This window comes from Ambystoma mexicanum, chromosome 2p (assembly GCF_040938575.1).
Source record: "Ambystoma mexicanum isolate Mex_15411 chromosome 2p, UKY_AmexF1_1, whole genome shotgun sequence".
NCBI lineage: Eukaryota > Metazoa > Chordata > Amphibia > Caudata > Ambystomatidae > Ambystoma > Ambystoma mexicanum.
Genome location: NC_090923.1, coordinates 869315346 through 869340700, shown reverse-complemented (window position 1 = coordinate 869340700; position 25355 = coordinate 869315346). Strand labels below are relative to the sequence as shown.

The window sequence follows — 25355 nt, the reverse complement described above, 5'->3', positions numbered from 1 at the left end:
CACTAAATATTTACAACTATGGCTTTGGAATGGAATGGGCCCGTCAAAGATCTGGTCAAGGGTTTAGACTGGACTTCACTCACCACCGAACAGGATCGGGCACCTGGACTCTGCTCTCAGCAAGGCACTCTGGTCTCCGCGGCCTCTTGGACTGGATCTGACGGGTTCTGGGTTATAGCTCTGCTGGACTGGTCTGGATCTTGGGTTCTAGCACGGGTTCTTGGCCAGAAGCAAAACAGCTCAGCCAGGCTGTTGAATGGTTTAGTTAGGCCCCATGGAAGTTTGGGGTTAGAATCAGGTTGCAAAAGATTCTAAAGGCCTGCTGAAAAGGGTTCAGCTTTTTGGATTAGGCCTCTGCTTCAGGTTTCTGGAGTCTGGTTCTAGAGTCTGGATCTGGAGTCTGATTCTGGAGTCTGGATCTTCCTGCGGGGTGCTTCGCCAGTGGATCAATTGATGAGGGGAAGTGTGTGTCTTGCCTGTCCTCAGCAGTCCCTATTCATTCATTTTCCAAAGTGGGTGGGGAGGCTGATTGTCTATGCCTAACCGTCTAAGGATCTGATAGGTCAGAGAATTCCCCCTCTCCATATTGGAGAAAGGAACAGTGTGTCATGATGTGTCATGATGTGTCATAGTGACACTGTGTTTAGGGTCCATAAAAAATCCCTCCCCTTTGCTTTTACTTCGAAAATCTATTTTTCCCAAAAAACATATTTTCAATATACACAACTTGTAAATAATACATATACACATCACAGATTGACTAAGGTACGTTCTGTCCAAATCTTATCTTCCTACGAGTTTTGGTTCATAAATGACAATTTTTCGTGCTTTTGGTTGGTTACACATTTTCGGATCGGTACAATTTTTTATACATACATGTACATACCATCTGGGCATATTCCTGTAATTTTTCATGTTCCTAACATAATCACAATTGCTAGAATATGAACAAATTCATGTACCAGTCTCTGTATGTCTCACAGATTCCAGATTAGTTTTAAACTGTGAGCACATTTTTCATTTTAATAATCTCTAAGTTTCATATTTTTGTCAGTTTGGTACAATATTTTATAAGTCTTTTCCTTAAACATATATTTAGTCCAATTTCAAATCCACCTTTTCAGTCTGGCCTTCCTCCAAAGCTTGGCTGAGTCAGAGAGTCACATGGCTTGTCTTCCTGCCAAGTCAGTTGATGTCAGTCACACCCAAATTAGCATTTTCCATTCAGTTCAAGGACTCCATTGTCTATTTCCCAGAGCCACATGCCAGAGTGCCCCTCCCATTTCCTTTCACACTTGCCTGTCAGATACTCAGCAGAGCACAGGAGAAAAGATTCCTTTGTTTAGGGAGGAGGTGTGGAATGTGTTTGAAGCTCAGTGTGGGAAACCTCTTGAAAGTTTAGCTGAATCAGGTTATTTTATTGTCTATTTTAACATTGTCCCTTGTGCAAAATTACAGTTACAAATTTAAAATAAGCAAACATATCTTCAATTCCAATATTTTTCAACATGAAAATCAATGTGTGGCACCCTATATTGCATTTGATGGAAATCCCTTCTTTGGCATATTTAGCTTTTTGAGACACAAGTTTCTCCTGTCAGATTTAGAAATCACCAGCGTCTGACAGAGGCGAGTAATGGTATTGCACCCATTATTGACAGATTTCTTTCCAGCAACCATCTTCAAAAGTGGACTTTGTTCAGATAACATATACTTCTGCTGACATTATATTTATGTGGATTCTTGAAGTAGAATGATGTTTAACACCCAACTGGAGGTTGGACATTTTGGGTGGTTTGTGATCCATGATTTTTGCACATTTGACATCCAAGAAAACACGGATTTCCAAACAGCTCTGTGTTTCTTTTGTAGTCATTTTGCTCTGAGGGTAGCCAAATGATGGGTTTTGGCAGTCGTCCGCATAGCACTGAAAGTTAGGCCAGAGAGCGGCAATGCGATGGGCAAGGAGTGCCAGGTATTGCTTGAACAGCCAGGGAGAGAGGTTAGATCCCTGGGGGACACCACAGGTAGAGACAAAGATATCGGAGAGGAAAGACCCAAGTTGGACCTGGGAGGGTCAGTTAGAGAGGAAAGAAGTCAGCCACGCCAGAGCCTGACCAGTGATACCCAGGTTATCACGGAGACGGTTGAGCAGGATGGCATGGTTGACAGTGTCAAAGGCAGAGGAGAGATCAAGTAATATAAGAACACATGGTGTGTTAGAGTCGAGGTTGGAGAGCAGGTCTTCACGGATGTTCGGGAGAGCAGTTTCCGTGCTTCTGGCAGCTCTGAATGGTCATGAAGACAAGCAACAGATTCAGTGTGGAGATGGGAGATGGCCAATTTCTCCAGGAGCTTGCCCGGAAGGGGGTGATGGAGATTGGGCGATAGTTAGCTGGGCAGGGGGGTCGGCAGAGGGTTTCTTAAGAAGAGGGTGTTCAAGGAAGTGCTTCAAGGGGGATGGGAAGACTCCAGTGGCAAAGGAGTGATTGCAGTAATTAGCCAGGGCAGGAGCCAGGGAGTCAATGTGGTCCTTGATAGTTTTGGAGGAACAGGGGTGAACCTGTTTCGACAAGACTTTCATAGATCGGACTTGTCTAGAAACCTTGCCTGCGGAGAACAGGGGAAAGGCAGAGAAGGAGGGAGGTGAGGTGGCTGCAGAGAGGCCAGAGGCGGAGCAGGGAGTGGGGGGAGGTGGGGGATAGGAGGAGAGAGAGGACAAGATGTCCTGAGTTTTAGAGATGAAGTGAGAAGACAGTGGCGTACAGAGGGCCTGGGAGGGGATAGGGGAGGTAGAGACTGCAGCAGGATTGGTCAGTCCCTTGCAGATTTTAAAGAGTTTGGCCGAGTTGTTTGATGCCGCAGAGACACGCGCTTGGATATGGGCTCTCTTCTTGGTTCAGACAGAGAGCCGGTATTATCTTTTGAGCAGGCGGCAGGCCAGTTTGTCAGATGATGTACACGAAGCACGCCATTTCCTCTCGGCCACCCTGCACTTGCGTTTTAGGGTGACGAGGTCCGAGTCGTACCATGAGTTGCACTTGGCTTTGGGCTTCAGGCAGTATTCTCATTAAAGGGGCAAGGATATTACGAGTATCAGATATAGCAGAGTGGAGCATGGAGAGGGCTGTGTCAGGGAGAGAGTCAGCCATAGGGGGAGGAGGAGGTGAGAAGGTGGCGGCAAAAGTCTCAACTGACACACGCTTCATGGGTACGATGACCGAGAAGGTGGGTGGCAGTGCTGGTGGTGGCTTGGCCTAGGGTGTAGGGGGGGGTGAGGTGGGAGGAGAGGAGGAAGTGATCACTCCAGGAGAGAGGAGTGGAGAGAGGGACAGAGGGCGGAAGGTCTGAGGAGATCAGGACTTCCAGAGTGTGTCCTGCAGAATGAGTTGGACCAGAGGGGAGAATAGTGAGTGAGAGAGAGTCACAAAGGTCATGAAAGAGTCCAGAGGGAGGACAGGAGGCATCCAGGTGGAAGTTGAAGTCTCCAAGAAGGAGGAGTTGAGTGGTTGAGGCCAGGAGTGAGGAAGAAAGGTCCGCCCACTCAGAGAGGAAGGAGGAGATCTGACCCGGTGGCCGATAGTGTCATGATGCTACCCCCGGACATCCAGACCAAGTCCATCAGTCCAGGGAGCAGGCATCCAGACACCTATTGAAAACCCAGCCACCCCGGCTAGGGGCTATCTGGGTTCAGTCCTGGTGCCGTAGGCGCCAGGCTCATATATGGGATCAGTCCTGGCGCCACAGATGCCAGGCTCATATGAAGAAACTTAGCTCATGCAAACCATGCTGCAAAGAATCCAAGCCAACGTGAGGCCTGGAAGGAATTACTTTGTTTCAGGGACTATTTTTTACTTGGGTGTGGTCTTGGGGAACTTCTTACCTGGGACTACTTTGGAGGCTATTTAAACCACGCCCGATGAGCAGCACACGCTTCGCGTTATTCTGCATCCTGCAGCGTAACGCTCACCATGCCTGTCAGTCCAGCATCCAGTCTTCTGCCACGCCCGCCTCGAACCCAGAGCTCCTAGAAAGAAGGGAAATAAAAAGAAAAGGTTAGAGCAAGAACATTACCTTCATTCTTCATCTGATACTGGATCCTTCGCGCCTCCGAACAAGGAAAAAATACTTTATTTTGTGCGCGTCGCACCACCAGCTGCAGCGTCACGCTGTACTTACCAGTCTTCACAACACCTCCTCGACCCGGCGCTGCTCCATCATTCATCGCCGAACTCCTGGCACCTAAGGGGACGAAGAAAGACAATAAGGTGAGCCGAGAAAACCAACAAAGACTATTTCTATTATCACTATAGACTTACCGAGTTACCGCTGGAGATATTATTCTTCTACACACCACATCGTCGTACGCTGCACCTGTAAGGAAAGAGAAAACAACAGGTTAAGCACTGGAATTTTCTATCAGACAGTGTTGGGTAACACAGACTCTTACCTAACGCAATCAGCTGCTACGGGGCAACCTCCTTTCAAATCAAGATGCAAGACAAAGGAAGGAATCGGACAAGAGTGAATAACAGACATATTGAACTCTTAAGAACCAAATACTTACAGCTCCTCACCACTTACCTCAGAGTCAGTATTCGTCTGGAACTCACCCAATTCCTTCGGACCAGTGAAGTAACTGGTTATCTACGCGCCCCTGCACTCTACGCAGGATGGAGAGCTTGTCATTCAAAACCATAAGGTGAGACTGGTGAAAGGGAATATCGGAGGTGATTAGTGGGAAAACGGTGGGGGTGTGCTCGCTCAATCCACGAGTGGCTAATTCCTTATCTCCGCTTTCAGGAGAATACTCCTACGGGTCAAGCAGACGAAATTGAGCAGGCCAGTCCAGTCAGTCATCTCTGCACTACAATTCACGTTGGTGGAGGCCGCAGCTATCCAGTTCCGACCGTCGCCCCTGTGGGAGCCAGGTGAGCGTAACAATAGATAGTAGCCACAGTAAGGGAATGGCTAGGGGAGAGAGAGAGCCTGCAGACGAGGCATTCAAAGGAGGAATAGGCCTGCGTGGGAGTGACAGAGGCAGGAATCCACTCGGAGAAGATCAGGGCTACACCCCCTCCAGAGCGGTTGGGCCTAGGTGCGGAGAGGATCTTGTAGCCGTTAGGTTGGAGCGTGTCAAAGCTAGTGACAGAACTGGCTGTAAACCATGTCTCGGTGAGACCGAGGACATCGAGGTCAAGTTCTTCCAGGAGATGGCAGATATCAGAGGAGTGTTTGACAGCAGAGTGAGAGTTTAGAGTGGCAATATGGAGAAGGTTGCCATCCTTGAAGGACTTCCGAGGAGGGGTACAGCTCAGAGGTAAGTCTTTCGGAGGTGTAGAAGGAGCCCGAGAGCAGGCAGAGAGGGAAGGTGAAGGCAAGGTAGCCAAGCTGGAGGCAGAAGAGGGAGGCAAAGTAGCCACAGAAAGGGAGGAGGGGACAGCAGGAGAAGAAAGGAAATTGATGAGGGGCGGAAAGCTTCGATCAAAGAGGTGAAGGTTGGCCTGAGGCCCTTGGACCAATACGGTCCCATTCAAATAAACATTAATGATAATGGATGGAAGGAATGGAAGGAATGGAAGGGGGCCAGAAGGGCATCCCAACGGGTGCCACCATTAATGGGAGAAGAGGAGAAAGGGGAGAGCACAGAGACCATATGAAGGGTCCATTGTTATTGAGGGAGAGGAACTGTTTTATATTGCAGAGTAGTTTTAAGGGGAAGTACCCAGAAGAAAGAATGGTGTTTGGCATGCAGCTTGAAGGAAAGCCAGGAGTCTAGAGTAACTCTGAGGATTCTTTTAGTCATATGTCTTTCATATGAAAAGCATAGATCAGATAGGGCTTTAAGGGAATAAATCATATAAAATTCAGTTTGGGATTTGTTCAAGGACAGCAAAGGCCTGTAGAGGAATAACAGATGCATTCCTTTTATTCAGAATCAGTGATGCCTTCGAGAAAGACTGACAGGATTGTAAGAGTGTTTTACTTTCACAGCTAAATGAGAACAATATTGATGCATGCGAGAACTCTAAACAGAGACCTTAGTTAGAACTGTAATTATTTGAACAGACATGTGAGATTAAATAGCAGAAATGTCTCTATCTAGGTTAGAAGGCGAACTGCGTGGGTCGTCTGAGTGACGCAAATTCTGATGTGTGCATATGTACTCAAGCCAGTGTTTATTAGGCTCTTTTCAATCACCTTTCACACCTAAGTGCTAGATTCGTAATGTTGCACATCATTATGGGCCGCCCCATCGAGATTAAAATCAACGCTTCATAAAATTGCACACAGTTCAATTGAGGATAATCTGTGTCGTGCCGTTTAGATTGGACCACCTCAGGGGATGCATGGGGCTGTGAAAAATAACTGACCCCGCCACCATACGAATCTGTGGCTGAAAATTGCCTGACCCTTTATAAAAATAAAAAAAATATATGCATACTGATATGTCAAGTTATACTGTGAGCTCACAAGACTGTTTTTGTTTGATTTTCCAAATGTCCCTCAAGGATAGTCTTGGGAGGATGGCTCAGGGGCAACGTGCTTACCTTGGAAGCAAGATGACACGTTCGATCCCTGGCTCCACGGTTAGAAACCTCTGGGTATTAAACGCGTTATAAATAACCTATCATAACCTATCATATCATATCAAGACAAAGACTGAGTAGCTCAGGACTGGCAGCCTCTGAGGTATAGGTTTACTTCCCGATTAAGACACACAAATTTGCAGGATTGACTTATTGCAGCTGCGCGGTTGTTTGGTGAAAAACGGGTTAGCAATTGAATTATTTTTATATACGGAATCTACAAACTGAAAGGGATTTGTTTCGGAAGGGAGCAGCTTGGAAGGATACATTGATTTATCTTCGGCAGTCCGAAACCCTATTACAAGTGATTGTGATAATGATTAAAATACTTAACATAAAAAAGGCACGTACAAGGAAAAACCCAAAAAGGCACTGTTCTGTCAAGCCACAGCTATCTGGGACTCTTTCTAGTAAGACAACCAACTGAAACTAAGAAACACACAGAGAGCCTGTTTCTGTGCTCGATGATTAAAATGAAAAGTGCTGTTCTACTGAGGAAGAACATATTTTTCAATGTGGACTCTATTTTGTTTCATTAAGAAAGTGGCACATTGAAAAACATCACCTCTTTCGAGGAATGTAGGTCATCTGTGCTTTATGAAGTGGCAACGTCCTTGGTGATTGTCGCGAGCAAAGGTCTCGCTCTGCCAGGAGATTATTCTCAGCATGCAGCAGTTCAGAAATGTGGCACTTTGAGAGGTGTCATCGCGAGGTTAAACGTGGCATGCTGCGTTAACATCAGCATTTGACCCCAACATCTAGCATTCCACATCACAGAGTGCCAAAAGAAACATTACAAAACATACTGCGTTGAAAGTGTTATCCTCAGTTCACCCCTCTGGCTCTTTCTGAAAATATAAAAATTATGTGGTTTGCATTGGAGGTGTTGTAACAACCCTGCTGCGCCCACTTCTCCCTTTTCCCTCCACATTGTCACGTGGGAAACTCAGCTGCTCACCACCTCTTTTCCCTCCCGCTTTCGAATGGTGGTGGAGATTTTGTCCAGGAGTGTGCCAACTGCCAACTGCCTACCTCAGATTCATATATTCATATTATTTTCATTATTTTATTTCATTAGGGTTTTTATTGAGCATGGACCTAGCTGCGGGAAGCAACTGAGCACTTTACAATCATAGGGGGAAGAACACAGATTCGGGCATGGATCAGAATTCAGCCTGAAAGATCACCTATCAGCGCGTCACAATGCCACAAAGATAAACAGGTTTAAAAAATAAGATGGCTGCTACTGGTCTACACATCAGTGTTGGTTTCTGTGGCAAAGACCTGTTAGCGAATTCAACCCACTATGAAGCTTGGTTTTAATAGTGATATTTGGTGAGGAAAGTTAATGATGAAATGGTGAGGAAAACGGATGATATGGTGGTGGCCAGAGATATTTTAGATGTGAGCTGATAATAAAATGGCAGCGGGCTCAGCACTGCCTCAATGATGCAATATCGTATGCCCGTTATGCAGCTAGAACGCTGTTGGGATGTCTAGGATTTTTTTTTTTTTTTTAAGGGAGTACTGGGTAATGGTGCTTTTTTCTTGGTAACTAGATAGGCATTGTGAACCGTATTACTAGGGAGGTTTTGTGAATTTATAGGGAGTAGATGTGAATAATATTATGGATTGATTGATTAATGAAGGGCTATACCAGCACATAGAGTATTTACCTAAGGAGGAAATTGTAATTGTTAATTTATTGCGCGCTAAATACCGAGACGTTTCGAAGCGTGAAGCCAGGGATCGAACCTGTGTTGCCCTGCGTCAGCGTGCTTCCAAGGTGAGCGCGTTGCCCCTGCGCTATCCCCCTGGCCGTGGTACACGGCCTCCAGCAATTTTGTATTTAATTAAGGAAGGTCAGTGGAACTAGCTTAGCTCCCCGTAAGCGGGTGCTTGGTTAGTTATACACTAATGATCGGCAAATGTAATGGTCCGGGAGAAGGAACACATTGGAAAATAATGGGAAGAGGAAACACACCAGGCTAAAATGCACAGCAAGGGCTTAACAAATCTGAAAATGAGATGTGTGGGTTGTGTGTTCCTATGTATGTGTACATAAGAAATCAGCACTGCAAAGTAAGTGCCAGGAGGTTGGGCTACATCCGTAAGGTACGACGACGTGGGTATGATGGAATGGTGGTGCCATGAGCTTGATATTGGCCGTTTGGGCAGCAATACTGGATGGTGAGGCCAGAACAGCCCGTCATAAACATGTAGCGATGGGAACTGGGCCGTGATCACACCGCAAATGTGTTAATTTAAGAAATTAAAAAGGACCTAAATAATAATGGAGCAAAAGCGGACGTGGCCAAAGCCCCTCTTGGACCATACAGGTGGTTCCCCTGACAACAGCAATGGTCAGCAGTGATGCCAGAATGGCCTGTGGTAAATGCTGACTAACAGACCCTAAACATTGAACACCCCCCTCGACCGCCTGGGGGTTGATGACAACGTAAACAGGAGGGGAAGTTATACATAAGTAAACAAACACATAATCATACACCATACACATGAATACATACAGGAATGCAATGACGAGATTGGGGAGCCAGGCACGAAAGGGGGCGAATTAGAAGACCTTGATGGAGCAACGTGGGTGGAGGGGGCTTGGGGGGAGAAGGGTCAATAATCTAATTCATAGGTTGTAAAAGTCGCACAACCCATTAAGAGAGTTTCGGGTCCTCTTGCCTGGTCCGAGCTATGCTGGACAGAAGGGATTCCCAGATTACGGTGGCAAAGGGCCCTGCCACAGAGGCGCCAGGTGACGCGATTGAAAGGGGTATTTAGAAATAGCAGAACTGCGCAGGACGGGAAGCTTTGCAGCAGTCAGGAAGTCCTCGGATTAAAAAAAGGGTAGCTGGGAAATAGCAGCATTGTGGTTGAGCCAAAGGGTGGAACCCCCTGTGGTGTGGCGGCCTCACAAGTGATTAGACAGACAAGAGAATGGAACGGCACCAACCTCTCTCACCCTCCCCAGCCCCCGTCAGAGGTCTAACCCAGCCAGATGGAGTAGGAGTGCAGTGCGGCAGCTTCCATGGGAAACACGGTATGAATAAGTGATATATCTGTATGGACTGTGTGGAAGGACACCCCTACAGCTCGCAGGTGGGGTGCTCAGCAGTGATCACGCACAGGGAAGGGGGCGGATACTGCCTCGTTTTTCTTAAAGTCTATATTTAGCAAAATGGGGTTTTGTTGAATTCATGGTTTGCTGTCATCAAAAGCACGCCGGGAAGTCTCGTGGTCGCTTTGTGTTGGCCCTTTTAAATGGGATGTGAAGATCACGACTGTTGCCTCTGTACCGGCGCGTGCAGCTATGCATAGAAGTGATTTGTTAAGGGGGTGTTTGCAAACATGTTTCGCATATTAATGACTGCCCCCGTCATCAGATATAAAAGCGTGGCCGCCTGTGGCCAACCCGGGGAGGACACATGAGCAGGGCGTTTTAACAATTGGAAAAAATGGTGCTTCATGCCAGTTTAATACTTCCAACATGAGGGTTGCCGCAGTTTGTTCTTCATCTACTTCCTACAGCAAGGTCCTATATACAAGGGGCAGTAAAGTACCTCAGAGTCCCACGGGAGCATCCCAACATGAGATGCTGAACACACTACATGGTAGCTGCTGGGGCCCACAACGCAGCAAATAGGACGTGATGGACCCTGTAGTCAGCGCGCCCTGCAGCGGGCCTTTGCATATCCTCATTAACCACATTCATAATGAAGTGCAAGGTAAGTAAAGTAGTTCGCCCAGGATCACACGATTGCGAAGTGCGCTGTTGTAGTTCATTTTTAGATGGCTGTTTTGGGTGATTGTCCAATTATGTTCTCCCATTTTTTTATCCTATTTTGGAGTACCTCTGAGATGGAGGTGCCTGGGGCAATGACACGTATGACTAGCTTTTCCACCTTGTTAATTGTTTCTGCCACTCCAGTCTTATAGCAGGCTTGCCTCGCTTTCGATCGTTTGGCATTTACATGTTAAAGGGGGGAAACGACAATGCAGGAACGTCATTTCACCAAAATGCCAGGGGTAGTGGAAGTGACATCACACAACCCTTGACCCCTGATGACATCACAGGAAGTGATGTCATTTGACCCCACCCCAAAGTGATTTCGCGGGAAGCGATGGAACATGACCTTTGATCCGTTGACAAAAGAGGAAGTGGCATCACATAGCATTGTACACTATGAAAAATATGGTTACGATATCACTATAATGTGATGTACATTTCATACAAGAATGGGTCGCCATATGTATCATTAAGATCAGTGTGTATAGGCCCATATTTCCAAATTACTGTGAATGCAAGCAGGCGTCCATGACCAAATGATAATGATGTGTTACTATATAGCACTTATGCTTAAGCGCTTTACATAGAAGAAATATACACCCAATATCACCCAACCTGTGTTGGTACCCATTAATCGACCTCAGAAGGATGAAAGGCTGAGTTGAGGCATTTAAGAACAGACTAAATCAGTGACTCGCCCCCTGAAGTGTGCCTGAAATAAACCTTTAATGAGTCTAGCAATTATTGTATAGAATTCCAGAAAGACACATTTTTTGGCATTCCTATTCTTTCTTATTTAGGGTCAGTGCTGAAAGTGTTAGACTTGTGGCACTCCTGTTCTTCTTTTTCTTCTTTTTTAAGTGACCTGAACAAGAAGCTAGCCATTCCAGAATTAAAGAGCCACACAGTGCTGGCCACAGCCCAGGAGCTTGCATTACAAAAAAAAAAAAAAGAAAAAAAAAATATTAGAGGTCGCAAGAGAGACCACATAGGTCGCAAGGGAGACCACAGAGGTCGGACTTGCGACCTCTGGCGACCCCCAAATGACGTCCCTGCAACGATGTAATATTGATTCCCAAAATCCATTAAAATACAGTATGTGATTAATTTGACTATGTGTTTCTCATCCCCTGACATCTTTCCAATACTCTTCAAGGCACATTTTGGCAATTATATGATATGATATGATAGTTTATTTATATAGCGCCTATACACAATGTGTTTCAAAGCGCTTCAAGGCAAGGGAGGGAACAAGGGAAAATACAATGACATTCTTACAGGCCATGAACAGTTAGGATGTGAAATAAACTATCATACTCGGCCTGACAACATTTCAGATAGTGCAAGAGCTAAAACTTAGAAAAGGAAGGGAGAGTAGGAGAGTGGGAAGGAAATGGAAACAGACAGGCGACTACCGTACTAGGCCTGGCAACATTCCATGTCAAAAAATGTACATTGGAAAAACGACCCGGGAAGTGAGTACACGGATTAACGATCACCGCTCAAAAATAAAAACTTGTAACCTTAATGCCCCAATGGTGATCCATTATGTTGAGATGGGCCACAAAGTAGATCAAATGGAATGGTTTTGTGTGGAAAAGGTCTTTGGTAATAATTCCACTCAAATCCTAAAAAACCTAGCCTACAAAAAAGAATTATGGATTTTCAATCTAAAAACATTGACCCAGGGGTTAAATACTTTGGAACCCTGGCATGCAGGCACATAGTATTCCTTATTGATCAGCTCTAAAATTTCTTTTGTAATTATACATACAAAAGCTAATCACTTTTTCCAATCACTTTTTTCATTTACGCGGCTCAATGTGAATACGTCATTCAGTATTCACGATTGATGGACGCACACGCTACGCGGACCAACAATCACGTGTCCCTTCAGGTCGTGTATTACCCTATCAACGCGGCACAGGGTAATCACGTGATAGGTAGCCAGGTGCTCTTAACGCGTGGGTAAGAAGACGCAGTTTAGATGCGCGTCTCCCACCCGTTTGAACGAGTCGTAGATGACCGGAGCAAGCAGCTGATCCCGTGGACTTTAGTTCCTGTTCAAGCAGCTGCTATGATTTTCGTGGGATGCTATCCACAGGTAAGTAGCTCTTTTTAGACCTCCTCTGTTACATGGATATTGTATAATACATCTATGTACCAATAAGGCACAAGTTACTTTTATGTATTCCTGGCTAGGGTTTCTGATATAATTTCTTTTGAAACCCTCGCAGATTGGAGCTTAAAATTCAACCATCTGCAATGCAGGATTGTTAATCAGAACATTGCCAATTTGCATGCCAGTGTTTTCTGTCCCACACAAAATGTATACAACGGATTGATTCCTGTTACAGTTGCCAAGGTTGGTTTGCAAGTTGTCCCTTCAAAAGTTTTTTCCAAACAATTGCATGTGGGCTCTGACTTCTTTCCATTTGGTGTGTATCTAATTTTCCATCACTCTTTGCCACATTAATGATCTGCACCAGCCTGGTCTAGGGACACTGATTCCTTATGGTAGCACTCCATGCATGACGCCCTGAGTTTAACCCCAATATATGTAGATATTGGTGGATTTTCAGCAGGACAATAGCAGAACATTTTATGTCTGCAATTTAGCTTTGTGAAGTCATGTATTTGCATTTTATTTTCTGCTTCCTTTCACTTGGCCTCTCTTTTTCACTTAATCTATGTTTTGGATAGGGAACTGATGGGCCCATATATTTGTTTTGTTTATAGACAACTACCCCTTATCTCCTGATGAAGACGTACCAAACCAGCATTTACACGTCAAAACCGGTTGAGAGAAACCTAGGATAAGGCCACTTGCAAAGTCCTTTTTTGGCCTATCCTGATTGCTGACCACCTCTTCTAAAATCTACAGTGGCCATGCATTGTGTGTTGTTGTTGCTGACCACTTAAAAAACCTATTGTGGCCTTGCACTATGTGTTGTTTTGCACAAAAACCTTTTGTATAACTATGAAATTGTGGATGAATTGTTATATTTGTTATATGTTTTTATTCTGTACTTATTGATGAGTTGTATGAGTATTTGGATGAATGTTGTATGGATGTGGATAAATGCATGAATGATTTAATAGGATGATTTTTATCAAATTTTGATGTTTTTATAATATTCCTGCTATGTGAAATTAAAAATCGTTAGAGTGCAGATTAATTTGTGATTAAATTCACAGAGAAAAATGTATTAGGTTTAATAAAATCCTTAATACGCTTTTTTGCAAATTGTTTCCTCTGGATTTCCTTTCTGGGATGTATTATTACGGTAATACCCCAATCTAGAGAGTGTGGTCTCCTGTGCCTTTCAGTGACAGAACATTTCTGGTAGAGCCAGAGGAAAAAAAAAAGATGAGGGAGAGGGGTGCAGAAAGGGAGGGGAGTAACAAAACAAGCGACTATTTTACTAGACCTGACAACATTTCAGATAGTGCTGGGGGCAGGGGGGGCAGTAAGGGGTGGGGGAAGGAGACAGACGAGATTGCTATCATACTAGGTCCAGTGACAATTCTGATAGAGTAAGTGCATAGAAGAAAGTAAGGGAAGGAGGGAAAGAGATAGCAAAAGGGAGAAAGGTAGAGGAGGTGAGAACAGAGAGTAAGCAGTCAAAAAGAGTGGAGAAGCATGAGGGGAGAGTGTTTACAATTGCAGAAATCATGTGCGATATTAAAGAATTCATTTTCTAGGCACACAACTACAGTGGTTCCTGACACCATTCCCAAACATGGTGGTATCAGTGCTTAAACTGGTGTTGTTAAATTGCTATATGCAACATAAAAGAATGAGTCCGTCTGCCTGTGACATGAAGGGTACTCCCCAATATATGTGGAGTGGGCAGGAAATCACCAAGCAGTGCCATGTTCCCTATGTAACTGGTGACTCAGGTGAAGGATGAGTGGAAAGATGTGAAGATGCACTAAGACAGGGATGGATGAATGGTTTGATGATTGACAGATGGGTGGGCAGAAATATGGTAGTGTGTGTGTAGCGCATGAATGTGTGGCGTGGATGGGTTGGTGGGTTGTGTGAGTGAGTGGACAAGGCTGTATGTGTTTTGGGTTGTTGGGGGGATGAATGGGTGAGGTTGTAATTGAGTTTTTGAGTTTGTGGCTGGATGCATGGGTGAGTGTGTGTGAATGCAAGGACCATGATATTGTGAATGGGTCTACGGAGGGAATGTGTTTACCGGTAGAGCATGTTGGATTTTGGTAGTGAAGGGAGAAGTGGATGGTGGGTTTGTGTTTGGAGTGAAGGACCTATACCAGGCCAACTTGACAAAGAGAATCTAGGAGCAGTACATCAGATATAGAGAGGCAGATGGAAGAGCCCCTCTCTGGAAAGTAGGGCAGGATAGTCTTGCTGGGCGGAGGAGTGGCAGATGGTGCATGCTTGCGGAACACACAGAGCAAGCAGTCACCGTCCTGATTTCTAACACCACCCACCCATACACACACGCATACACCCACCCATGGGCGGACTGGGAACCAAAAGAGGCCCTGGAGATAATTTTCAAAGTGGCCCTATATTACACATTTTTAGCAAGCCTAACCATTTTACTATGAGAACATTTGGAAATAATATAAGTTACCACACAAAAGAGGTCCAGGGTGCAGAGGCCCACCGGGAATATATTCGGAATTAGACATAACGTTTTATGTAGGTGCTTATATGAAATAAATACAATATGCGTTCTCTAAAGATAAGGAATATAGTTTGTGTTAATAATTGTCTGTCATATCTCCCTGCTGAAATCAGCCATGATAAGTGAGGAGTATATTGGTGTGTATATTGTTGTGAAGTCACAGCAGTGTACACACAGTGTACATGCCAAGTCCTTGCCCAGAGCTGGTCCCCAGAGTGGAACGACTTTCCCGGCTCCCCAGGCATTCATAGGCTTGACGTATGTAGGGGAAAGGTTAGTGCTGTTATTGCTACCTCCTGTAACGCCTCCGTGCCATTAAAGGCCACAGGGGAACACAGGGGAGGAGGCTCCTCCAGTGCCACGTCACTCTGGTTTCCCGAGTTTCCTTGGTTCCTAGGATAGCTGAGGACAGGTTGCCGACTGAGCGCCACGTTTCTGCCATCACTGCAGTCCAGATGGAAGACAAGGAGAGGTAGCTGCAAGTCTGACACAATGGCTGTTGAGTGTGGTGGCTTCTCCATGCTGTGCAAGGCGGTGTGGAAGGGTAGCAGGGGACAAGATATTCTTACCTTTTTGAAGGCAGCACAGCAATGAAGAAGTGAGTTGGGGTCAGTAGCAGAAGACTAGGGGCCTGATTCATGGAAAAATGTGCATTTGTCCCACAATTCCTGCGCGGCAAGAACGGCACATCGCAAGCCTTCGCACAGAATAAAAAAAGTGTGCCCGCGTATTCATGGAATCTACAGCGCTAAATGACTGTATTTGCAAGTCATGTCCGGAACGCCCCTGACACCCCCCCCATACAAAGCATAAACAGCCAGAACAGCTACATTTGCGCGCTCACCCTGGTGCGAATACACGCACCCTACAAATAGTGCGTGGGGTGCCCCGGAATCAGGCCTGCATCTCCGGCACCCTACGCAGGGTCCCACATGACTGTTGCCGGTACCCTGACAATTTGTAATTCGGGTAAAACTTGGAAATTCTGAGTGAAAACTCCCGTAAACTGGCCCAGCACCCAACTACGCAGTGTATGCACACCCTTAAGTCCGATCGGAACTGCATCTGCCTGCATGCACCCCTAAATCCGACATGCAAACTCACCTCCACGCTACGAATTCTATGCGCAAGTGTCCTTATGCCTGCCTTTGGGTGGCGGAGAGATCAGGGATTTGCGTGGGCATTTCGCAAGGAAGAGGTAGCACGGTCAAATCCATAAATATGCTTTGCTGTGCGCATATGTGGCAGTAATATGGATTTCCTGCGACCCGTCCCTCGTAACGCCCACTTTTTGCCTTGTTCTTCCTCATTTTTTGAGTTCGCCACCTACTCTGCGCTGTGCACAGACCTCGCCCATGCTCTGCGTGGAATCTAGCGCAAGACACTCGGCTGCTCACAGAGCCGTTCAGACAATGTGCGAAATCCACGCAAGTGCAAGGAATATCCCATGCATTCGATTCCATGAATCATCAAACAGCATTACGCACACAATTTGGCGCATAAGTACCCTATTTTCCGGGCAAGTATTTTCATGAAGCGGGCCCTCAGTGTTTAAAATTGTCGTATGGAAGTTTGAAATGGATCCCAGGGGGAGGTAAGGGACTGTGGCAGGGACCAGATAATGGATATACATGACATGGACAGAGCAGCATGGATTCTACATAAGGGCACTTCTCTTTCCCATCTGATCTCAGAGTATAGAAAGGGATATTCAAGTCTTACCGTACACAACATTTGCATAGGTAAATAGCAACTCACTGTCTACGATATCCAGAACTCCTCAGTACCAAATGGTGGTTGAAAACCTTTTGATCATTGGTACCTACACATGAACAAGTCTATATGTTCAGCACTAGCTTCTATCTTTTGGGAGTGAGTGAAGACTGCATTGGTAAAAATTAGAGAACAAAAGGGTGAAAGGGAATTAGGAAGAGTCAAAATTAGGTTTTTACATGTTCCTCACTAACTGTAAATCTCATTAGCACGAAGGTGGAGGGGTGCAAGCCAATAAGATGGCTAGGAACGTGGCCTTGAACCTCTGGTGAAAACCCACATTCCATGCCGCCTGACAGCCGGTTCCCCCGCCACAATTTTGACCCCACCCACACTCCGCCCATTTTCTTTTACATCTCACACCCCCCAACTTTCCTTATTTGGGAGGAGGTGGGTACCCCAGCCACACCCGCTCCTTCCCCTTGCCTACAACAGGCCGCCATGGAAAGGGAAGAAGGGTTCCGTACGGAGCCCCACCATCCCTTTCCATGGTGGCCATCTTTGTAAAGGATTTTCCTACGTTCAATGGGACACGCGCAGTGTCCCATTGAACAAATTAAAATTCTTTTTTTAGCACCCTGTGTTACCGCTTTGGTAGCCCGGGTTGATAATGGCCTTAAGCCCCAGTTCCAAGTGCTGGAATGGGGGGTAACGGCCTGGAGCCCTCATTAATAGCCTGAGCTTCACTCGGGCCATTAGCTTGGGCTGCCGGGATTTTACACCCTGTTCCAGCACTTGGAATGGGGGCTTACTGCCACATTATGCCAAACAAAACATACGTCAAGACTTTTACAGTTTATGTTGTGACCATTTAGTACAGCACACGCTGGTATACGTTTCTTAGCAGTCTGTAGAATTCTAAGTCTAACTGGCAAACATATAACCACTGCCAGCTCATGTTATAGTGGAAAGTATTCCTTGAGTCATTGGAATTAGTTGCCCCTGGCCCAAGACGTAGACCGATGTGGTGGGTATGCCACTGTTTATTTTGGGGAATAAGTGGGTCAAGCAGGTTGGCTGGTTGCTGCACGGTTTAATCATTTATTTTGAGTTTTTATTTTTAATTTTTGTTCTGGGTTTGTAGATCTGTTACAAGCCTACTGCATTAGTCTGGCACCACTGCTCTGCCTACGGAGCATAGCCATTAACGACACAGTGTGTCCCATCTGCTCGCCCTCCATTGCAAATTATTCCATGGACAGATCTGTTGAACTCTCAGATCGTTGTATTTGTTCGATCATTTTACAATAGCTGTTCAACACTGATTAGTTGGCAACATCCATTCAGCAACAACTCCTCAACATTAGCCGATGTGTGTTTCAAACCTCTCTTCAGTTTTTATTGCCATTTTTCACCGGAGTAAGTTATTAGACATGGCGCTTGGCGCAGTCTTTAATTGTTTAATTGCAGTCTGATAATTAGTCTGTGTCTCGTCGGTGTTTAATTATAGGAGTACCTTTTCCTGCTGCACCGAGTTCCTGTGTGTTTTATTGCGTCACTGCGGCTTCGGTTCGTTCTGTTGGTGTTTACTGTTGTTTTGTAATGCGCTACAGTGGGTGAAAAGGGAGCAACACAGCTTGTCTTGGCACAGTGTACCGAATGTGAGGGAGCAAATTTGCTAGTGGTTGGTCTGGCATGATGGTATAGTGCATCACTTGAAGTTATCAGAGTTTGCACCGGTGCACGATCCAAGGCAGGCCATTTGCATCATGACAAGTGCAATTCTTCATGGTATGAGCACTTTTCACTTCCACTGTTGCAAAGTTTCTGTAATCTGGCCCCCAGGGAGTGTTTGGAGTTTGACGGCACTCACTATATATGAGTGATGAATAAGTGCAGAAGTGCAGGAGGAAAGTGGCCAGCTGCAGTAAACAGGTCCAAAGACAGGGCCACATACAACAATGGGCAGAAGTGCAGGAGGAAAGTGGCCAGCTGGAGTAAACAGGTCCAAACGCAGGGACACACACAACAACGGGCAGAAGTGCAGAAGGATAGTGGCCAGCTGCAGTAAACAGGTCCAAAGGCAGGGCCACATACAACAATGGGCAGAAGTGCAGGAGGAAAGTGGCCAGCTGCAGTAAACAGTTCCAAAGACAGGGCCACATACAACAATGGGCAGAAGTGCAGGAGGAAAGTGGCCAGCTGTAGTAAACAGGTCCAAAGACAGGGCCACATACAACAATGGGCAGAAGTGCAGGAGGAAAGGGGTCATCTGCAGTAAACAGGTTCAAAGGCATGGCCACATACAACAATGGGCAGAAGTGAGAGAGGAAAGTGGCCAACTGGAATAAACAGGCCCAAAGGCAGGGACACACACAACAACGGGCAGAAGTGCAGAAGGATAGTGGCCAGCTGCAGTAAACAGGTCCAAAGGCAGGGCCAAATACAACAATGGGCAGAAGTGCAGGAGGAAAGTGGCCAGCTGCAGTAAACAGGTCCAAAGACAGGGCCACATACAACAATGGGCAGAAGTGCAGGAGGAAAGTGGTCAGCTGCAGTAAACAGGTCCAAAGACAGGGCCACATACAACAATGGGCAGAAGTGCAGGAGGAAAGCGGTCATCTGCAGTAAACAGGTCCAAAGGCATGGCCACATACAACAATGGGCAGAAGTGAGAGAGGAAAGTGGCCAACTGGAGTAAACAGGTCCAAAGGCAGGGACACACACAACAACGGGCAGAAGTGCAGAAGGATAGTGGCCAGCTGCAGTAAACAGGTCCAAAGTCAGGGCCACGTACAACAATGGGCAGAAGTGCAGGAGGAAAGTGGCCAGCTGGAGTAAACAGGTCCAAAGACAGGGCCACATACAACAATGGGCAGAAGTGCAGGAGGAAAGGGGTCATCTGCAGTAAACAGGTCCAAAGGCAGGGACACACACAACAACGGTCAGAAGTGAAGAAGGATAGTGGCCAGCTGCAATAAACAGGTCCAAAGGCAGGGCCTCACACAACAACACACAATTGAAAAAATGCCAATTGGAGACTGTCACCCAGGAATCTCCGTTTTGTAACTGGGTTAGAGAATGATGAGGCCTCGACAACAAATAATCCGCATACAATAGAGCGAACAATTGTTGAGCATTTACTATAGTCCACGACAGAAAATATAGCTATCCTGATGGGGCAAGAGGGAGGGAAAGGGGAATCCTTGTAAATCATTCAGAAAAATGTATATGAGCTGGTTGAATCCATGTATGTATTGGTGTACTTGTAAAACACTCAATGAAAAGATTTGGGAGACATGGCAATACAATTTGGCAGAAATAAACATATGAAAAAAATATATGCATATATTTTCAACAAGCATGCTTCGTCAACTAGAGTGCCCACGTAGAAAATGGCCCAAAATGCTTTGATTAGAAAACAAATACACACTATCATAGTAGAGAAAGTCTTGCTAATCTTAGCAGGGCAGGATAGGGTGGCTAACTTTACAAAATGGTTTCCCAGGACACTCTGCACGTAGTAGTGCATTAGAAGTGGCGTGAAAACCGCACGCTTCAATGCTGTATCATTCACGTGTCCCTTCAGCTTTTTTGGTAACAATAGTGGCAGATGGCATTTAAAAACATACACATAAGAAAAAATAATCAAACTGTAGGGTTATTACAGATGCAGAAAGCTGACCTATAAGAACGCTGTTCAGGCCTTGTGGTGCAACATACATGCAAACCTCCTAAATTGTATATGCATTCACTCCAACAGAAGTGACTTCACAGAAAAGAGCATTACCACGATCAATAACAGTTTTTGATACTTAGAGGCAACATAATGAATTACATCATACGAAGTTGCCAAAACTCAGTCAAGTGGTGAATACCCTTTGTGGTGTGAAACACATGAATTGCACTATTTTTTATATATGAAGCAACTCTAAAGTCAATAGGCCTTTTTTATATTAGCATGATATATCAAACACTATGAACTGATTCACTTAGAGAGGATCCAGATAACACAGCAAGATTAAATGATTTGCCCACTATCACACACTTTGGTTAAATGGTGAAACTGAGATCTGGACAATTTCAGCAACTGAACACATATCAGGTTTAGCTGATATAAATCTGAATTAAGGTTTTGCTTGGATTTCATGTGCTTAAATAATACTTTGTTTTTTAGCAATGCCTTGAAAAGAACCCACATTATACAGTAAACTGGCCCTTACACTATATGCATTGTCATACAAATATGTTGAGCAATAATAGTAGGGCTTTAGTTTTATTCTCCCCATCCTGCACGGAAGGTCACAATAGCATGATGCAGATTAATGTGAGTCTAACAAATTCCCCTTGAGTTTTAAAACTATAGTAATTATTTCATAACGTGCGCAGCTTTATGTACTCTCCTCAGTTCTAATCATCCCCATTCACATTTCTTAAGGGAAAAAAGTCCCGGCTAAAAGCCCTCTTCCCTCCCATCAGTACCTAATTGCTCTCCTTACAATGTCCTGTTGACAGAGAACAACGTGTGAGGTCCCTGTGAGAGCCGCTTTGCTGTCCGGGACTCTCTAACTTTCTTACAAATGTGTGAATGCTGGAGAGACCGGATTGACAATTTGAGTCCTGCGTCCTGCAGACCTCCTCTGAGGCTGCCTGGACCAAAAAAAGAACTTTTTGCCGTCCAGATCAGGGGATCTGCAGAACGGGGGACCCGAGCTGTCATTTTGGGACTGTCGTGCAAAAAAAGGGACAGTTGGCCACCCCAGGGCAGGAGGGGAGGTATTTTCCTCAATCATTGAAAATATTGAGGAACCCAAAATATTGAGGAACCCAAAATATTGAGGAACCCACCTGCAACACTAGGGTTTGGTGCACTTCCTTTAAACAATTTAGATTACACGATTTATAACCACTTTTGACATTTTGTGAAGGGAATCAATGTTCTCCACAAATGCGTCTGCAGCACAGACGAGTCGGCACTCTAATTCTTCAGTGGCATGGTGTACGCGCGCAGCAACCTGATGCAATGACATCAAATGGCAATTGTTAGCTTGACTTCTTAAGCATTCGAAGCAAGAGCTGCGTCTTCTGTGTTGGAGCCATGACCTCCTGCACCCTTCATGCAGAGAATGCTGGATTACATGACAGTAACAATATCTTAGGATGTAAGCAAACGGCTTGAATTCACAAAGGGTCATGTTGAATGATAAGACAATCTAATTAAAGAGGCGCGCAATGTGGGTCTTGCTGAGCAGTGCTGGGAGCCCAGGATTGCAGAAGCACGCCTCAAAGGCAGCAAAGGGAGCTAACTATTATTACTGAAGTAATGGAATGGACAACAATGTGATAATGAAGCAGCTGGGTTTAGTAGGTTTTTCCATTGGTGGACTGGCCAACAGGGAACTTATTGAGATTTCCCAGTGGGCCTCTACCTCATGAGCATCCTTTGTGTAGGTGCCCTGTTTTTCTGCTCCTCTTACCCTCTCTCCCGGCATCAAATCCACCCCCTTTCCATCTCTCCTCATCCCCTACATTCCTTTGAAGCAAATCATTTGTTATAACTCTTCTAATATGTTGTCCCTTAATCAATGTTTTTTTTTGTCCTGTTTAACTAAATTTAATGCCTGTAGAGGAACAAAAGGGCTTTGCAATTCACTATTTGGACCCATTTTTCAAAACTTTCATGGGCAGAGAACCCACAAGCTCTGCATACTGGGATTGGGCTTTCTCACACGGCGTAACCTGGGGCCATTTTGAAAAACATGGCTCCGGCCATATTCGGTTCCCAGCCGCGCCACAGATTTTCTGAAATGTATTCAGTTGCTTCTGCATTGCCTTTTATGGCTTCCTCATTCATATACCTGCTGAAAGAAAAGTCTATAGTCAAAGCCATTGGACACGATTCTAATCATGCCTCCCATCTGTCTACACCAGGGTTGTCCAACTCCAGGCCTCGAGGCCCGCAATACGGACAGGTTTTCAAGATATCCCTCATTAGTATTCACAAGATAAAATGCACATACCTATAGCTCATGAATTTGGATGATGGCTATCCTGAAAGTTGGCCATATTCGGGGCATCACAGCCTGGAGTTGGACAATCCTTGTCTACACCATATTTTACTCATATCACCCTACAGATGTTTTGAACTACAGATCACACGATCCTTCACCACCGACTATGCAGGCTGGAGATAATGAGAGTTGAACTCCCAAACATCTGGAGGGCCATAGAATGAGCACCCACACATTCCACTTCACAGGTGGATTATCACAGCTTTTTTCCAAGACGCTTGCCCAGGAAAACATACCTCAAAATCTCACTTAGGACTAGATACTTGGGGTCATTCTTAAAAGCAAGAGAATCGTTGAATGCTGAAGAATTTTGGGCTAGTCTAATAATAGGAGAGACCTTCTCATTCATTTTTGTGGCATTGACATTTTTAAATGAGGTCTTCAGATGTGAATAAATTAATTTTAAGAGGGAATTAATTAGAGAGGTGGGAAATAGAAACAGTAGTTTTAATGTTTATAGGATGTGAATTGATTTATAGATACAATTTTGTAATAAACGAATTGTCTAATTAAGAATATCTCACATGTTTTTGTTTTGTCTGACAGATGTAAAGTAGCTGGATAATTTTAGAGGAAGGCAGAGGGTGGATGCATGGATGAATAACTAATGGAAAAGCAGTCAAGGGGGGAAAGACCAGCAAGAACCTCGCCAGCTGCACCTATATATAAAGAGCTGAGAAGCTGTAAGCAAGTGTGCAGGAGATGATTACACAAACGTAGTAGTGTCATTCCTTGGGTTCTTATTACATGCAAATGTAAATTGGGTTCTTATATTGCGCTTCGTGCCAGAGTCCAGCCTCATAGCGTCCGGCCAGGTTTGAAACTCATGCTGATCTGCGTTATCTTCTTCCATAAACATGTGCATTGTAAGAGGATTCAATTCAGCACTACAGCCAAGTCAACGCCTAGTCTAGAATACTGAATGAAAACCCTTATTGATATATCTTTATGTCCAGTTCATGCGTTCTGGATGACTACCCCTATATAACACCCCTCTCTTAGAATCCCCCTGACCCCACTGAGCCAAGAAGTAGTTCTGTTTTGCAAGTTAAAAGGTTTAATTGATAATTTAAACAATAGATATATATATCACACTTTATAATAAATTAATAATTGAATATCACACTTAATCTGATATGATAAAGATTAACAACGGAGAATCTGGCACTAGCACACTTCTTGATAATCACTAAGGAGTTGACATGAAATGGATAAGATAGCAACAATACTTTTATGGTTTCAAATGGATGCAATGTGGAATGAAATGCAGTACAGAAAATAACTTGATAGGATTTCAGCAAAAGACAATGTAATCACTTTCTTGGACAATTCACCCCCCCTTTTATGCAATGCAGGGAAATGGAAGGAAGGCACACAATAATCAGAAATGCAATTCAAATGTAATTCAGTTCACCCAGCAACTTAGACTACAGAAGTTGAAAACACAGGCCCAAATGCTTTTAAATGTGCTGGCAATGAAGAAAAAAATATGCTAAAATGCTTTTAATTCCCTCTAGAGGTTTAGGGTGAGTGGTATCTAGTTAATATTAGCTCAGGCTCACTCTAGCAGTGATGCAGGGATAGTTTTTATGAGGCAAACGATTTTTTTCAGAGGAAAGCAAAAGCAGCTATCTTTTTGCAAGTGGAGAAATTTTCAAATCGCGGCAAAATTCGCGAATGCGTCTGGCGCGATTACAGAGGAACTACAAGGACTATCACTATCGTTTTGGGGTTCTAGGAAAGCGTAGGATCTCAGCTTCCAGATGAAAGTTACTGCAAGTCTCTAGCACAAACGGTCACGGAGATATGAGCGATTAAATAAAGGTCGTTTTTCAGATTTGAAATTTTAAAGTTCAAAAAGACAAGTGCAGCTTGCAACTAGCAAATCACAGGTGACAGCTTTACAAATGACAGGTGACAGTTAGGAGGCAGTTCTACTTAGATTAAAATAGCTTGGATTATATTATTTTAACTAAGAGATTGGTTCTGCACAGTTTTCTAGGTACTCACACTATATTCTTGAGTTAAATGGGCCTCGCCACGGATCTGGTCAGGTTTTAGACTGGACTCTGGTCTCTGCACTTCACAGTGATCTGGGTCAGCTCTCTCTGGTTCTGCTAACAGGTCAGCTCTACTCTGCTGGTCTGGTCTGGGTCTCTGAAGGTTGATGGAGGTAAAGTATGGATTTTCCCGGCAGAGCTTCCAGCTGCAAATGGATTTGAAGGTCCCTATCTGTCCTGTCTCTCTGCTTTTATGTGTTTTGAAAATGGGTGTGTGTGAGCAGCATCACTAGCCAGCCCCTCTCCACTTATCATTGGCCAAGCTTTCATTTCTCCCCTGATTGGGGGAGCTAAGTTGTGTCAGAGTGATGTCATTTTACAGCCTGCAGAAAGTCCACTCCTCCTGTCAACTTGCACACAAATCTAGATTTGAACCAAATACATATTTCATAGCTACACAGTGGTTTGAAATTACATGCACCCATCACATATCACAGGAGGTATCCCCTGTTCCAACTCTG

General features: G+C 44.8%; 1 protein-coding gene and 1 long non-coding RNA gene across 4 annotated transcripts in view; one reads left to right on the top strand and one right to left on the bottom strand.

Moving 5' to 3' along the window:
• The window catches only part of LOC138566853 (leucine-rich repeat and fibronectin type III domain-containing protein 1-like protein), a 3353432-nt gene that overhangs the window by 1842357 nt on the left and 1485720 nt on the right, over positions 1-25355 (bottom strand). The gene's annotated exons all lie outside the window — the stretch shown is intronic.
• On the top strand, positions 9414-13390 carry LOC138565947 (uncharacterized). Its single transcript, XR_011301727.1, has 2 exons — positions 9414-9642; positions 13129-13390. It is a non-coding gene; the product is annotated as an uncharacterized lncRNA (long non-coding RNA).